Genomic DNA, 17,158 nt, shown 5'->3' with positions numbered 1-17,158 from the left:
GCTTAAATGTGAAAAAAAAAAGTTTATTTTTTAGAGAGATTCTCAGACATATGAGTCACAAGAAATGAACCTCTTTCTGTAAAATGTTCTGATGACTGGGTAGGTCAGAGTACAGTAAGTTAAGGAACTGAAGTCATTTAAAGACATTACAAATAGGGAAGGATACCAGTACTATATGACATTTAAACATTTTTTTTCTTTGAGGAAATGTAATAGAGGACTATATCAAGAATATAATATTATTTAAATAAAATATTAACAAGAAATACTAGGTCTTATTACCAATTAGGTTTAATAAAAATCTATTCATAAATGTAGCACACAGGATATTACTCACTATAACTGTACCTTCTGACTATATAAGAGTAGTATATACCTTGTCATTCTACCTTTAAGAAATTGCACCTATGCGAATATTGTTTACTCAGAAATAAAGACTGTATATAAATATAGACAGGGAAACAAGCATTTACTAAGTTAGATCCCTAGTGTCTTTCTGTCCTAGAGGGCATGTCGGAGCAATTACTTAATGGGATATCCCTTTTAATAATTTAATTAAGATAGAGATGGGGCAGGGAAATGTTACAAGCAACTTAGATGATGCTTAACCTCTTTCTTGCTGGGGCGAGCACAGTGGAGATTTAATGAGGATTTAAAGCATCCCCACTGAACCACTTGGGTGCCAGACTGTAAGCAGCTATCTGTACACATACTGCAGAACACCTGTTAAAAGGATGATGTCTCTATATATAGTCTGTAACACTGGTGTATATGTGTGTGTGTGTGTGTGTGTGTGTGTGTGTATGTCAGTAGTGTCTGTGACTGTGGTGTATATGTGTGTGTTTGTGTATGTCAGCTGTGTCTCAAGTGATTGACAGGTTTGCTCCCAAAGATGTTCTGCAGCAGCTTCTATTAATGCTGGGCTCTAATAAAAGAACCCACCATTAAAAGAAAATGCAGCAGATATTATTTTTGGTTCAGTAGTTCTTATTACACTGAGATGATTTTCCTGTGTACTGTCTATTCATGGTGTATACATCTACACCAGTGTAATCACATTACAATGTGTGTCAGTGGCATATCTGGCTATATGTTAATGATGCCTCTGTGTGTATATATGTGTGTCATTGTCTGTGTTTGGGAGTGTGTGTGTGTGTGTGGGGGGGGGTAGGGGAGCGTACAGGATTAATGGGGCCCCGTACAGTTTTTCACTATGGGGCCCCATGGATCCTACCTATGCCCCTGGTATCCGGAGGACTAAGTCGGATTCATTGAAGTATGATGATGACCAGCTGATTTTTTTTTTATTTTTTTTTTTAATAAAATGGTCAGTGAGGGGTATGGAGGAATTTTTATTTCAATAAAAAATTACAATGTGAATTGTCTTTTTTATGTACTATACAGGCATGGTAGTGGAAAAATGGCATTCATTTCTAATCTGAAGCATAGTGTTAGCCCAAAAATGGCTAACACTGACGCCCACATTACTAACTCAGTACCCACCACCACAGGGGTACTGGAAAGAGACAGGTACCAGTTGTCACAGAGGGTCATGAAATTGCGATCCTGGACTGGGTGGTAGTAGGCTGGTATTGGATTTGGGAGGGCCAAAATATATGGTTTTTCCCACCTGGTATTGCTAGGCTGCTGCTGTTTGGTTTCTTTCCTGTCTGGCTATGAAAAAGAGGGGGACCCTACACACTTAAAAAAAAAAAGAAATATGCTTTACATTCCCCTGGGGGGCAAACTGATCTTACACTGCACCTGCACCAGTAGTGAAGGGGGTTAAGTGACCCTTTTCCTTGCAGGAACCATGTGTAGTGCAAGGGGGAGGGGATACTCACATCTTCTTTCTTCACCGGACCCGGCACACAGAGCTTGGTGTGTGCTAGGCTCTGAGCCAGTCATCAGGGACATCTCCACAGTTGCTGACTGGCGGACACTGCAGGAGAGCCAACGTGGCACACAGCAAGCTCAGTGTACTGGGTCCAGTGAAGATTAAAGACATTGAATGGTCTGCAATGTGATCATGTGATCTTGAGACTGGCAGCACGGGTATATGCATATCTATGCCGTCAGTTTCCTTTTATTAATATTGGTCGCACGTGTACTACTTACACAGGTCAATAACGATTCATTTTTCGACCCCGAATAATTATTATCTAAAGATCTTTCGCTCTGGAAAGAAAACTTTTTTTTTTTTTTTTAAATAATAAAAAGATATGTGGTTTGGGATGATACTTTTTTCCTACATGGAAAGTTTAGTCATAGAATGACCATGTTTAATCTATTTCCTAACATCTTGGAAGACTGTCAAATACATTTGGCTTTGTAATTGGAATCATACTAAAAAGGCCTGGGGCTTCTTACAGTGGAAGATAATGCATTGTAGTTTCTTTAAACATATGGTCCAAATGGTCTGATAAAAGAAACATTTTAAATGTTATGATGAAGTTCGTATTTTAGGATTTCATTCTGGAGTTCATAATTTTAGTTAATAAAGGTGGCATTTGTTAAGCTGACCTTTTCAAATAGATCACACTTAAAGGGGTACTTCGGGCAAATTACATAATTTAACACTGCACTTACAAAGGAAAGTTATATAACATTGCCATTTACACTCATTAGGGCAGCTGTAATGTTACCCGTTTTTCAAAGAATCAAAATCCCACAGGAAGTTCTGTAGTTCAGGAAGAAGGAAACACATCACATCTTAATGCTGTTCCACAGGTGCCATATTGAGACGTTATGTATTTCCTCTCTGTCACAGGGAAACCCGCCCCTCAACACATCCTCTGCCCGCCCCACTCCTCCTCTGCCTGCCCCACTCCTCCTCTGCCCGCCCCACTCCTCCTCTGCCCGCCCAGTTTTCCAATACATACTATATTATCTGTCGGGCTCCCTCCTCTGCATGATCTCAGTCTCCTCTGCTTCTCAGTCATCCTGGAGATCGGCAGCTGCTTGCAGCATCAGATGTCACAGATCTAATAGGAGGCATTTAGCACCCTTTCAATGCCAGATACCTGCTAGGAGATCACTGGTGTCTGATGCTACAGGATTCTCCTCCAGAATGAGTGAGAAGCAGAGGAGACTTTGGACACCAGATTCAGCTATAACTCATAGTCCAGCAGCTGACAGCAAGCAGCAACATCTTTCTGGAGCTGAAAGGGTTTGTTTCAATGCTCCCTGGAGGATCCTGGCCGAGTTCAAGCTCCTGAATCTGGTGCCCGAGGTCTCGTCTGCTTCATAAGCACAATAACCATCATCAAGTATCAGCATGGCATGATGGTGGGGGTTGTATGTGTGCAAGCTGGAGTTGCACAGCTTCCAGAACTACTACCACCATCATTGTCTCTTGGACAAGGTGCTGGTAGTAATTTTTCAAGCTGTGCAACTCCAGGTTGCACAACCACAACCCTCAGCATCATGCCATATTAAAAGTAGACAATGGTGGCTGCAGTTTTTATTCACTGGACACCCAAATAAGGGGGCTGGGTTGTCAGTATTTCCCATTACTGCTTGTGTAGGGAAATAGATGTAGGGAGGTGGGAGGGGAATAGATGGAGGGAGGAGGGGAATAGAGGAGCTAGGGATAGAGGGCGGGGTTGTGGCCATGTTTGTGGGTGGAAGGAGGAGGTGGGAGGTTTACAGAGGCAGGCCAGGGTAACAAGGCATTGTGGGAACTGTAGGCATATGCAGCACACAGGCACTGGTCAAAACAGGAAGCTGGAGATGTAATCAGCAGCAACAGAGAAGAGTGCAGGGGGCAGCTAGAGCAGCCAGAGGGGGAAGAAATGTGACAGAGAGGAAGCCAGTAACCATCCCCCAGTGTGTGAGGAGTTTAGATTTTACAGGGGGTGCCTGGAGTACTCCTTTAAAGAAAAACATAACATTGTCACTATTTGAAGTGCAAAAATCTGGTTCACTTATTTAACAGATATTGGCAAAAGCTATTGTAAACTGTAAATATATATGTGCTGCTTTTGTATTTCTATGCCGCCCTCCAAAATTTTTTTGAAGAGACCTTGAGATATATTTCCAATTATATGTTTTCCTTTAGGTAAATGGTCTTAAATGGCCACTGTCATTTTAAACAACATTACTCTATGTGACAGCCTATGTAAAATGGATCACAAGAAATGGGAAGTGGCATCACTAATGCTATCCATGAGAGAACGCATGGAAAGTGTGTTTGCAAGCTGAGCCTGTTTGACTCCTCTAGAGGGACAGCTCTATTTCTTGAAAAGTAAATGAAGGTTTTTTTTTTTACTAAACTTTTACCAGTCATAATTTTTTAGGCAATTTTCCCTTGTGCAAATACTTGCATCCCTGCTACATAGTGCTGCCTCTTGAATTTAAATTCATCTCCCCACTTCACCTTGTCAGAATCATTGTTCTCATCATCACTGGACTGGGTTCACACTATGTATATTTGAGGCTGTATTTGGTCCTCAAGTCAGATCCTCATAGCAACCAAAACCAGGAGTAGATTGAAAACACAGAAAGGCTCTGTTCACATAATGTTGTAATTGAGTGGATGGCTGTCATTTAATGGCAAATATTTGCTGTTATTTTAAAACAACGGCTGTTATATTGAAATAATGGAAGTTATTTACCGTTATATGACAGCCATCCACTCAATTTCAACATTATGTGAACATAGCCTTTCTGTGTTTTCAATCCACTCCTGGTTTTGGTTGCTATGAGGACCTGACTTGAGGACCAAATACTGCCTGAAATATACGTATTGTGTGAACCCAGCCTAAAGGTAAGTGAATTTTTTTCAACTTCGTGTCGCAACGTTTTGAGCAAATATATTTGCAGACTTTGTGAATCGAATCCTAACAAAACGCAATAAAGCAGCTAAACCATTGTAGCTACAATAGTGGGACTATTACAGAGTATCGGTTCGTAATACACTAGTTGCTTTAACAGTGCCAAAAATCAGAGAATGTCAAATAAAAAAAAAAAAGTAATTCTTCAGCCAATGCTTACATTTTTTTCCCAGGACAGCAGTGGTCGATGGTGGATCAGCGGAGTAGAATGACACGTTTGCCAAGGACAGCAGTGGACATTGGTGGGTCAGTGGTGTAAAATCTAATTTTTTCCTAGGACAGCAGTGGATGTTGATTGCACTCATACCTTTGTGTTCCGATTTTTTGGGGTCAGGGGCTGAATCCACTCCCTTGAGTGAAGGGAGAATTAAGTATCGTACTTTTGAAGTCACCATGAGGGTTAGAAGCCTTCATAGTGAAGCGATAAAATTCTTTTTAATGCGAAAAATGACTGCAAACTTGATCCTTTGGTTGCGGTGGCTTTGTTTTCATGATTCAGTGTAAATTGGATAACTACTGAATTAATCAAATGGAGAAATTCCTGTAGTTCTCATTTAAGTTGTGTTTGTCTGCCTGTCTGAACTATCAATAATCTCCTGGAGTTTATTCTTGATTTCAGAAATGTCTTTGATGAAGCAATTGCTGATGCCTTGCCACCGCACCGTTCGTATGACTGCACCACTGATCTCGAGCTGGGGGCCAAGTTTCCTTAAGGTCACATATTTAACTTGTCTGCCCCAGAACAAGTCAATGCATCAGGATAGCCTTAAGAAAGGTCATATCCATCCCTTAGTGTCACTTTTGGGTACCCTTTTTTTCTTTGTGGAAAAATAAAAGATGGTGGACTGCAATCCTGCAATGATTACATAGAGTTAAATAAAATAACCATCAAAGACCAGCATCAACTCTCTCTGATACCGGATCTTCTGAACCAGGTGGTGATGCATCCTTGTTTAGAATTGTCCTTTGTGGTGAAGGGTGACGCCTCAGAGACAGGGGTTGGAGTGGTTCTGTCTCAGGTTAAGGAACCTTTTACTAACCAGAGACAAGTGGCATTCTTCTCCAGAAAGTTCTTCACTTGTAAGGTGAATTATGATATAGGGAACATTAAGTGGGCCTTTGATGAGTGTAGACACTTTCTGTAGGGTGCACAGCATCAGACAACAGTTCTTACTAATTCCAAGTACCTCCTGTACTTGGATCGTGCCAAAAGGTTGAACCCTCACCAGGCACGTTGGGCTTTTTTTTTTGCCAGGTTTAATTTTGTAGTAAAGTATCGTCCAGGAGCTAAAAATGTCAAAGCCGATGCTCTTTCTAGAAGTTTTGGTGCCTGTGATGCCCCAGATGCTGAACCTGAAAAGATCCTTCCTCCTGGGGTTGTTGTGGCTAACCTGTCTCCTGATTTGGTGTCTTCTATTTTGAGTTCACAACATACTGCACCTACGACTTTACCCTCTGACAAACCTTTTGTTCCCGTTCACCTTCGTTTAAAGGTATTGGAGGTGATTCACTCCTCTGTGTTGTCTGGTCATCTGGGTATCATGGGCACAATTGTTGTCACGATCTTGCTGGTGGCTGTCATGGCAAAGTGATGTCAAGGAGTTTGTTATGACATGTGAGACCCGTGCCAGAGCCAAAACCCCTTAATCACTGCGTGAGGGTCTGTTATACCCTATCTCTCTGCCCTGGTCTCACATGTCCATGGATTTTATTATGGACCTTCCCCCCTCTAAGGGTAAGACTGTGGTTTGGGTAATAGTCGACCATTTTACCAAGATGTGCCATCTTTTTTACATGAAAAAAAAATTGCCTAATGTAAAAACTCTTGCCGATTTGCTTGTTCGCCATGTCCTCCGGCTGCACAGAATACCTTTTAATATTGTGTCAAATAGGGGTGTTCAGTTTGTATCAAGGTTCTGGAGGGCTTTCTGCAGCAAAGTTTTCATTTGTAAAAGAAGTAGTTGATAGACTGTGCACAGTCTAAGCAAGGGTCTTGTAATTCTCAAGCATGCCTAATAGAGTCAAATTAAATATGCCAACAGAAAACGTAATCCGGGTCTTATTTATGTGGTAGGGGACAAGGTGTGGTTATCTAGCAAAAAAACTTATGGCTCTGGGTTCCCTTCGTCAAGTCCGCTACTCTTTACATTGGTCCCTTTACTATTATCGAAATAATAAAGAGGTACCATCAGTTACATCCCTCCAAGCCTGGAGGTCCCCATGAGGGTAGGGGGGGGGTATGTCAGTAGCTGGCGTCTGACAGCATGCTCGGGTCCTAACTTAGATAGGAAGCAGCGGTGGAGCGCACTGCTGGCTACCAGGACGTGCCTACGGAGTCCATAGTGTCCCTAGTAATAGGGGATACAGAAGGTAACACACAAGGGGAAATTTAAAGTAGGACTGGGAGGGCTGAGAGGAAATGCTTAATTGGAAACGGGTTGGATGGGGTTTGGAAAGGGTCTGATGGGGGTTTGAACAGATTGTGTACTTTTATTTTTCAACATATTATTTACACTAGATTCAACTCTCCACTACTCCAACACTCCACTTCCTCTCTACTATTCCAACACTCCACTATCTCTCCACTATTCCAACACTGCACTACCTCTCCACCACTCCATCACTCCAGGACCTCTCCTCTACTTCTCCACTACTCCACTAATACTACACACCATAGCCTATCATCTACCTCTCTGCTCTATACTTTCACTTTCATATAGTAGATATCACTAATACCAGGATCCTGTGAACCATCTCTCTCCTCAACACGTGCTGGCAGCCCCCATGTTTTGCAAATCAGGCGAAAATGTGCTTTGTTAATGAAGCAATTGTTTGCTAGATTTGCTGGGAATCTTGCTTTGCTCATTTCTAATCATATCATCATCATCATCATCATCACCAGCAGCAGCAGATCACTGCTTAGACTATATCTGCTTTTGGGAGGTAACCCCTTCCTGTGCTCTCCTAAATGTCCCCAGTATAGCCTGAGTAGTGATATAGTAACTAGAGATGAGCGAACCGGGTTCGGGTTCGAGTCCACCCGAACACGAATGATCGGCATTTGATTAGCTGGCGCTGCTGAAGTTGGATAAAGCTCTAAGGTTATCTGGAAAACATGGATACAGCCAATGACTATATCCATGTTTTCCACATAGCCTTAGGGCTTTATCCAACTTCAGCAGCCACCGCTAATCAAATGCCAAAAGTTCGGGTTCGGATGGACTCGAGCATGCTCAAGGTTCGCTCATCTCTAATAGTAACCCTTTAATGATACATATCTATGTATGGAGAATATTACTTTGATCTTTATGAACAGTACAGAAAGCCTTTAAATGTTCTGTGTGAGATTTAGAGTGGCATTTCAGCCATATGTACTGTCAGTTATTTAGCCAAGCCAATCAAAGAGGTTTTGCAGCAGTTAACTAAAACATAACTAAAAACATATAGAGGTAAAAAGGAAGGAAACCCCTAATAGCATGACACAAATCTGGTTGATATATTTACTTGGTTCCATTCATATTCCAGACATTGTGACTCATATAAAAACTAATATGAGTAGAGGGGAAAAATATTCATCAGGCTTTCTTCCTCATCTACAATGGATGGAAAGGGAAAGAAGGACTTTCCCAAATGAGTGCTTAAAATAAGATGGTAGAGACTTTATTTCTTTCAGCTGTAATTGTTGGAACTTCTGTTTCTCTATTGCTGATCTGAACTCTCTGGAAAAGCTTTATGAAAGATGGTGTTAGGAGAGAAGCCAGATGTTTTTAAGAAACTGCACAGCTGGGGGCAAAGTTTTTGCCAATTTTGACTTTAGATTATAGGCGAATCTTAAAATGGAATGATTGGCTTCATCTCTTACTTAACTGGGACCTAAAAATAAATGTGCAATCTGAGAAACTGTAAGGCCAGGTTCACAACAGGAATTTTGATGCAGTTAAAAGTTTATATACATATATATATATATATATATATATATATATATATATATATATAGTAAAGACTTTTTGGAACTATGCTTGTTTTTGGCACATAAGACACATTTAAATATACATACATGACCTAAAGAAAGAATTGTTAAATTATATAGTAGAATTAAAAACAATTTATCAATCACACACAGATGATCCCCGGCACTACCTTGTCTGAGCTTATGACACCGGAGATAACACGGGCAAACTCTCGTCCTCCGTTTTTGCTGCTACTAGTGGTGCTCTCCTATCAGAGGATAGAGTAGCCAACGCAATAAGCAACTTGAAAGTAACAGTGGAGGCACTCACCACGTTGTAGCAAATTTCATACGATTTATTCCTTCATAATGCAAACAGGCGGATAGCGGATGAGTTACTCCTGTTTGTATTATGAAGGAATAAAGCGTATGAAATTTGCTACAACGTGGTGAGTGCCTCCACTGTTACTTTCAAGTTGCTTATTATGATAACAATTTATAGTATCATAAAGTACAAATAAATGTTGTCATCCATATTAACCAAAATGCTGAGAAATTTCTTTGAGCCAGCCATTGAACTTTGCACAAAATTATGGTCTAGGGGTTGTTTCCTCTTAAACAAAGCACACAAAGACAGATACCAGAAACAAAATTGTAGCCCTGCACCAGACTGGGAAGACTGAATCTGCAATAGGAAAGCAGCTTGGTGTGAATAAATCAACTGTGGGAGCAATAGTTAGAAAATGGAAAACATTGGAAGACCACTGAAAATCTCCCTCGATCTGGGGCTTCACACAAGACCAGTGAGCAAAATCCCAGAACCACACGGGGTAGTGAATGACCTGCAGAGAGCTAGGACCAACATAACAAAGGCTACCATAAGTAACACACTATGTCACCAGGGACTCAGATCCTGAAGTGCCAGACTCCTGTTTAAGCTAGTACATATCTGTGCTCTTTTGAAGTTTGCTAGAGAGCATTTGGATTATCCAGAAGAGTATTTGTAGAATATTATATGGTCAGATTAAATAAAACAGTTTGGTAGAAACGCAACGCGTGGTGTTTGGAGAAGAAAAAATGCTGAGTTGCATCCAAAGAACGCCATACCTATTTTGAAGCATGGGGGTGGCAATACCATGCTTTGGGGCTGTTTTTCTGCAAAAGGACCAGGACAAATGATCCGTGCACATAAAAGAAACCGCAGGGGCATTAACCTCTTAAGGACGGAGCTAATTTTCGTTTAGCGTTTTCGTTTTTAAGCACTTGCATTTTTTCATCTAAAAACCCACATGAGCCCTTATTGTTTGTGTCACTAATTGTACTTTGCAATGGCAGACTTAAATTTTCCATAAAATATGCTGCGAAACCAGAAAGAAATTATATACGCAGTGAAATTTTTTAAAAAAAGGCAATTCTTTTTTTTGTTTTTTTTTTTCGTTTTTACGCTGTTTGTCCTATAAAAAAACTGACATGTTATACATGATTCTCAAGTTGGTACGATTAAAACGATAGGCAACTTGCATAACTTTTATATTATTTGATAGCTTTTAAAAAAAATGTTCCTTAAAATTGCTCTATTCCCATGCTTATAGCGCTTTTATCCTTTGGTCTATGGGACTGATTGAGGTGTAATTTTTTGCACCATGATGTGTTCTTTCTATCGGTACCTTGATTGCATATATGCGACTTTTTGATCGCTTTTCATTACAATGTTTCCCGATTTGATGCAACCAAAAATTTGCAATTTTTGCACTTTGTCTTTGTGTCTCTATGCCGTTTACCTTGCGTCTGCAGTCTGGAGCCCCATTCCAGAGCCCTGGGTGATATTCTATGCAATAACATTTCTCCTCAGTATTGACTCCATGAGAGTAGTCAAAACGTGGTCATCTTTCTGGATGTATTTATGAATTTTTCCATTGATCATTTATTTATTCATGTATTTGTGTGAGCACGTGCATTTTAGGAGGTATTTTTCATGAGTGACAGTGTCTGAGAGTCATTTAGTTATACAGTGTACAGGGCCTGGAAGGATTTTTGTGTAGGGACTGCGGTGGGAGCGACATATATTTTCATGCGTTTTCCCTGTTATTGTTCACCCTTTTTAGGTGTTTTTAAATGTGTGTCAATTTGTTGTGTAAATTACTGTATTGTTTGTTAATAAAGATTTATTTATTAGGTATATGATTGTGGGTGCGCCATTTTTTGTCTTTCTGTGTTGATTTCAAGTATGTTCTGTAAATGGGACATAGGCAGCATCCCGTATGCAAATTATTAGGAGCTCCCACCTTTGTTTGTACAAAGAGTTTACGTTTTACGTTTACGTTTACGTTTTAAATTAATAGTTCACGCGATTATGCACGTGGCGACACCGAACATGTTTGTTTATTTATTTATTTATAAAATGGGAAAAGGGGGGTGATTCAGAATTTTATTAGGGGAGGTTTTTTTTTTATGAATAAAGACACTTTTTTTAAAAAAACTTATACATTAATTAGAATTCCCCCTGGGGGACTTTTAATACAACTACAGTGATTTCTCATAGAGATCAGTGTAGCTGTATAACACAGCACTGATCCATGAGATCGGTGCTCTATTGCTATTGTCTGCTGCAGACCCTTGCACTAGAATACCGAGCGTATTCTATTCAGAGTCATTCCGAGGTCCGGCTGAGGCCCGGCTCGTTAAGACCAAAGGATCCCCCCTCCGCGATCACATAGAAAGTAAAAATAATAATAATAATAAGTGTAAATATAGAGAAAAAATAATAATAAGAATATAAAAGAAGGGTTAATAGACATAACATTACTAATTAATCATCACTAATAGATTAACCATGTGACCACAATACTGCACTAATCCCAATAAAGTGTTAGGTATCTCATAAAGTAAAAATCCAAACACATATATCTGGGACAATACCCATATGATCATAAACACACTAGCATATAATTAGTTATGTCATATCACGCAAGATTTAAGTCTTAAAGAGTCACTGTCATGAGTTTTTATTTTTTATTTTGCAGAAATCAATAGTCCAGGCGATTTTAAGAAACTTTGTAATTGGGTTTATTAGGCAAATATGCCATTATCTGCATTTAAGAAGCCTTTTCCCAGGTTCCACCCCCTCCTCTCCTTTCTGTCATCCACTGCTCAGAATCAGGAAATCTCAATCAGACATGTCCTGTCTATTCTATGAAGAGGGGAGGGGGGTGGAGAAGGAGAAATGTTGGCAGCAGAAAACAGAGAACATAGGATTACTCAGCAGGGGAGCTATTCAAAGTGCTATTCAGAGGCCAGATAGGTCAGTGGTGACATAAGAGGAGAGAGCCGGGTAATGTAGCTTTTAATTAACTCTTTGTTGTCCTTTTTTGGTGTCTCTTTTCCCTCTCTCCATAGGAGAACAATGAAGACAGAAGGAGAGCTTCAAACTGCTTTTTCATGATAAAAATAAATTTTTCGGCTAATAAACCCAATTACAAAGTTTCTTAAAAGTGCCTGTACTATAGATTTCTGCAAAAAAAAAAATTCACGACAGTGACTCTTTAACCCCTAGACGACCCTGGACGTAGGGTTACGTCATGGAAGTCTGTCCCCAGACGACCCATGACGTAACCTTACGTCATGGGTGGTATTCCCGCTATGAAGCGCGCTCCGGAGCGGAGCGCGCTTCATAGGAGGTGGGGGCCGGCTGCAGTGAGCAGCCGGGACCTCACCGGTAATGACACGCTGCAGCGATCGCGCTGCCGCGTGTCATTAACCCCTTAAACGCCGCGATCGCGGCGCGACCGCAGCGTTTAAGTGTAAGTGACAGGGGGAGTCCCCTGTCACTTACCGATCGGGACCCCCGCAGTGTGACTGCGGGGGTCCCGATCGTTGAAACGGGCCGCCGGAGGTCTCTCACCTGCCTCCATGCGGTCCGATCGGCGATCTGCTACACTGAGCCTGCACAGGCAGGCTCAATGAGCAGATCGCCGATAACACTGATCAATGCTATGCCTATGGCATAGCATTCATCAGTGTAAAAATCAAACTAATGTATGTAGAAGTCCCCCAAAGGGACTTCAAATGTGTAAAAAAAAAAAGTTCAAAACACTATTACACTACCCCAAAACCCCTCCCCCAATAAAAGTCTAAATCACCCCCCTTTCCCATTATATAAATAAAACATATAAAAATAAATAAATAGATAAACATATAATATACCGTAGCGTGCGTAATTGTCCGATCTATTAAAATATAACAAGCGTCATTGCGAACGGTGAACGGCGTACACGAAAAGAGGGGAAAAAGTGCGCAGATTACCGATTTTATGTTACATTATATATTAAAAAAAATCTATAAAAAGTGATCAAAACGTCCGATCTTCACAAATATGGTATTAATAAAAACTAGAGATCATGGCGGAAAAAATGACACCCCATACAGCCCCATAGGTGAAAAAATAAAACCGTTATAAGCGTCACAATAGGCCAATTTTATTAATATTTAATTGCCAAAAAAAAGGATTTCATAAAAAAAAATATATATAACATTAGAGAATCTGTGTAACCTGCATATGGTTGTGTTCGGACTGACCTATAGCATAATGGTATCATGTCGCTTTTACCATATAGTGCATTACATAGACACAGGAACCCCCCAAACGTTACCATATTGCATTCTTTCTTACGATTTCACCTATTTATATCTTCATAAATAATATATTTGGAATTCCATCATACATGTTATGGTAAAATGAATGACGCCATTACAAAGTACAACTATTCCTGTAAAAAACAAGCACTTACATGGCTTGTAGATGGAAAAATGAGAGTGCTAGAGCTCTTAGAAGGGAAGGAGGGAAAAACGAAAGCACTAAGATCAAAATTTGCGCGGTCCACTGGGTCATTTTGGGCCTGGTCCTCAAAGGGTTAAGCATCAAATGTGCCAAAGGTAGTAAAGAAGTAAAATACACTGTGAGCATACGTGTTATAGTGAAGCAAATTATCAATGCATCATGACCTGTATTATACATGTGCCCAACAGACCAGAAATATAGGGTCTGGTATGAAATAACAAACTGTCATCATGATAGAAATATATACAGATCGCAAGTAGGAAAGATGGAGTTAGTAAGTGTATGCTAAATACAGCAGGGCATATATAGAATGGCTCCCAATAATTCTGTATGTAAATAAGATGATCAATATATAATGGCAAAAATACGTGCCCGTGTAGGTATTACCTACGAACCTTTCGGAGGCTTCAGATGACCTATTATTAGAGACTGGATCAAGCTAGCAACACCCCCTGGAATAATGTGGGTAAACAAACAAAATCAGAACATAATAATGATCTTTACAATATTTACAATATGGCATAAATTTGGGCCTGGAGGAAGGGGAGGCAAGACCATGAAGACACCAGACAAGAGGTCTCAATGTAAACTTCTAGTGAGGTTCTGGTTGGAGGAGGTTTAAACATAATCATTAGTGATGAGCGAATACTGTTCGATCGAATAGATATTCGATAGAATAGTAAGGTATTCAATCGTATTGAATATTATTGAATAGTTCGCCAAATATTCGATAAATATTCGATTAGCGTTCAAATCCCCCTTCTTCCCATTTTTTTAGCCAATCAACATGCAGGGAGGCTGCCACAGCCCCTTGGTGTACGTAGCATCGCGAGAAACGAGAATAACAATGATTGGATGGCATAGTCACATGACCCAATAACATATACGTGTGTTCATCCAGTGCTACATGCTGCTACGTCATACATAAATACAAATGGTAGTGCAAGCACTCTGCTCACCAAGTGCTTTTTGCTGCTGATACGTGCTAGACTGCTAGATCTAAAAAAAAATTGTAGTACGTGTGTTCATTAAGTGTTACGTGCTGCTACGTCATACATAAATACATAGGGTGGTACAAGCAGGCTGCTGTGCTACTATAAGGCACTCTGTTTACCAAGTGCTACGTGCTACATAATACAGCCGACCAGCTGTACCTATAAAATATTCATACACCCTTTAATAACCAGGTAATTCACCTGTATAATATCGACTTGTGACTTACCAGCGATTTTGGGGTGTTAGATGCTTACCCTGCTGTCCCAGTTGCATTCCAGTGGTGTTGGCATCATTTTCTGAGATGTCATGGTAGACTTAGTGACCTCCTAGTGGTCAAATAGATGTTTTTCAATAAATGAATACTTGTTCCTATAGACTTTAATACTCGAATATTTCACTATTCGCTCATCACTAATAATCATATGATGGACATAGTTCTCTAGTAGTGCAATGGGTAATATGGGTCCATATTACCATATTATCCAAAGTGTCACCACAGTCAGATTCCAAGGGGCAAGAAAGGGGGGATCCAATAAGTTAGTATTTCTACAGATGGAGATTCAGGCTGGATGGTAAAATCCCGGGGAGTATGGATATCATCATGTTGAGTCCTAGTCATGGTCACATGAATCTACAAACTAACATACTGTATATAAAAATGAATAAAAACAAACCTCATTAAGAAATAAAAGTAATGATAAGCAAACCAAAATGACGTGAACACACAAAGAATAGGCCTAGAGAATAGAGAGAACAACAAGCAAACATAAGAGAAATCATTTATAGAAGCCAGTGTATAAAAGTTCCTCATGAATCCTAACCTAATCTGCTCCAGACCAACAGCTCTAAGGCCATCAGACCTACCATTATGCTGTGCCATGAAGTGGGTTGCCACAAATGTCAAGTCAAAGGTAGTATGTACCGTGTTTAAGGGCCCTTCAAATTTTACGGAGCTCTTGGGTGGTCTGCCCCACGTAGATGCAAGAACAAGGACAGGTTAAGGCATAGATCACATTTCTGCTGCGACAATTAATATAGTTATTTAAATTGTAATGAGTGTAGTCCAGTGGATTTTTAAAGACCCAAGTTGGTCTCATCAGCTGACAAACATTACAGTAATCCCTTCAAACATATGCCTCTGTCTAGAGGTGTAGTGTGTTGAGAACAGTGGCTGGTAGTAAGAATATCCTTTAAATTCTGTGCACGTCTAGCTGTCAGAGAGGGCTTCTGTGTAATGTGGGTAGCCAAACGGAAATCCGCCAACAATATATTTCAATTTTTGTTCAAAATCTTGTACACTTACTGCCACTGATTATTGTATGTAGTTATTATTCTTACCTTCCTATCAGTTCCACGAATTTTCGGGCTAAAATGTTGTGTTCTCTCCACATTGCTAGCCTTCTGGAAGGCTCTTGAGATGGTCTTTTTTGGGTAACCTCTGGATTTAAACCGTTGGGTCAGCGACAGGGCCTCTGTTTTAAAGTCCCCGTTCTGGCTACAATTACGTTTAACATGGTAAAACTAGCCAACCAGAAGGCCAGTCTTCAAATGTTCTGGGTAAAAACTCTGTAAGTGTAGTAGGCTGTTTGTAGCTGTTCTCTTGCGGAATAGTGATGTGTGTATCTTCTCACCAACCAGTCGCAATTTAAGATCCAGAAATTCCGCTTTGTCCTGTGAAATGTGGGAGGTGAGAGAGATATTGAAATAATTAAGATTTAGAGCTTTGCTTAAAAGAGCTGGAAAAAAAAAATCACAATGTGTGAACACAGCTTCAGAAACATAAAAGATAGCAGAGAATGACCACCTGGTCCATCTGGTCTGCTTTTAGGTTAGATTCACACTGGACGTATCCACAGCGGATTTCACGCTGCAAGTTCACAGCGAAATCCGCTGCGGATACTTCTCCTGTCAGTGTCAATGTGATTACATAGTCGCAGCGGAAATGTCATACCGCTGCGAGTATGTAAGTGCCGTCCCCATTAATGCCCTGCAGCCCAGAGTAAACTTTACCTGCTCCACACTCCGGCCACATCTGAGGCTCTTGGAGGTCCCATACAGTCAATCAGTGACTGCGGGGCCGCACACTGATTAGCTGTGTAGGACCTCGGGACCCGGGAGCCTCAGATGCTTCCAGAGTGATGATCCAGCCATCGGTTAATTTCTTAGCACTGATACCCCAACTAATCAAAACTTATTACATGTCAACATTTTTATAATGACAATATGGCCTCTTGTACCCGTTATTAAAAATACCTTTTGACATGTCACAGATGACATGTCAAAAGTTTTTATTGGTCATGTGACACAGTCAGGAGATCAGTGATAACCAATAACACTATATACAGTATATGCCATGAGATCAGTGATAACCAGTAACATGCTATATACAGTATACACCATGAGATCAGTGATAACTGGTACTACACTATTTACAGTATACACCATGAGATCAGTTATAACCAGTAACACACTATATACTCCCAGCCATCAGTAATAACCCGTAATATACTGTATACTACAAGCAACCAGGGAAAGAAGGTA

The sequence above is a fragment of the Dendropsophus ebraccatus genome, chromosome 9 (assembly GCF_027789765.1).
Source record: "Dendropsophus ebraccatus isolate aDenEbr1 chromosome 9, aDenEbr1.pat, whole genome shotgun sequence".
Taxonomy (NCBI): Eukaryota; Metazoa; Chordata; class Amphibia; order Anura; family Hylidae; genus Dendropsophus; species Dendropsophus ebraccatus.
The sequence above is the reverse complement of the archived record's forward strand: the minus strand, read 5'-3'. Positions refer to the sequence as shown.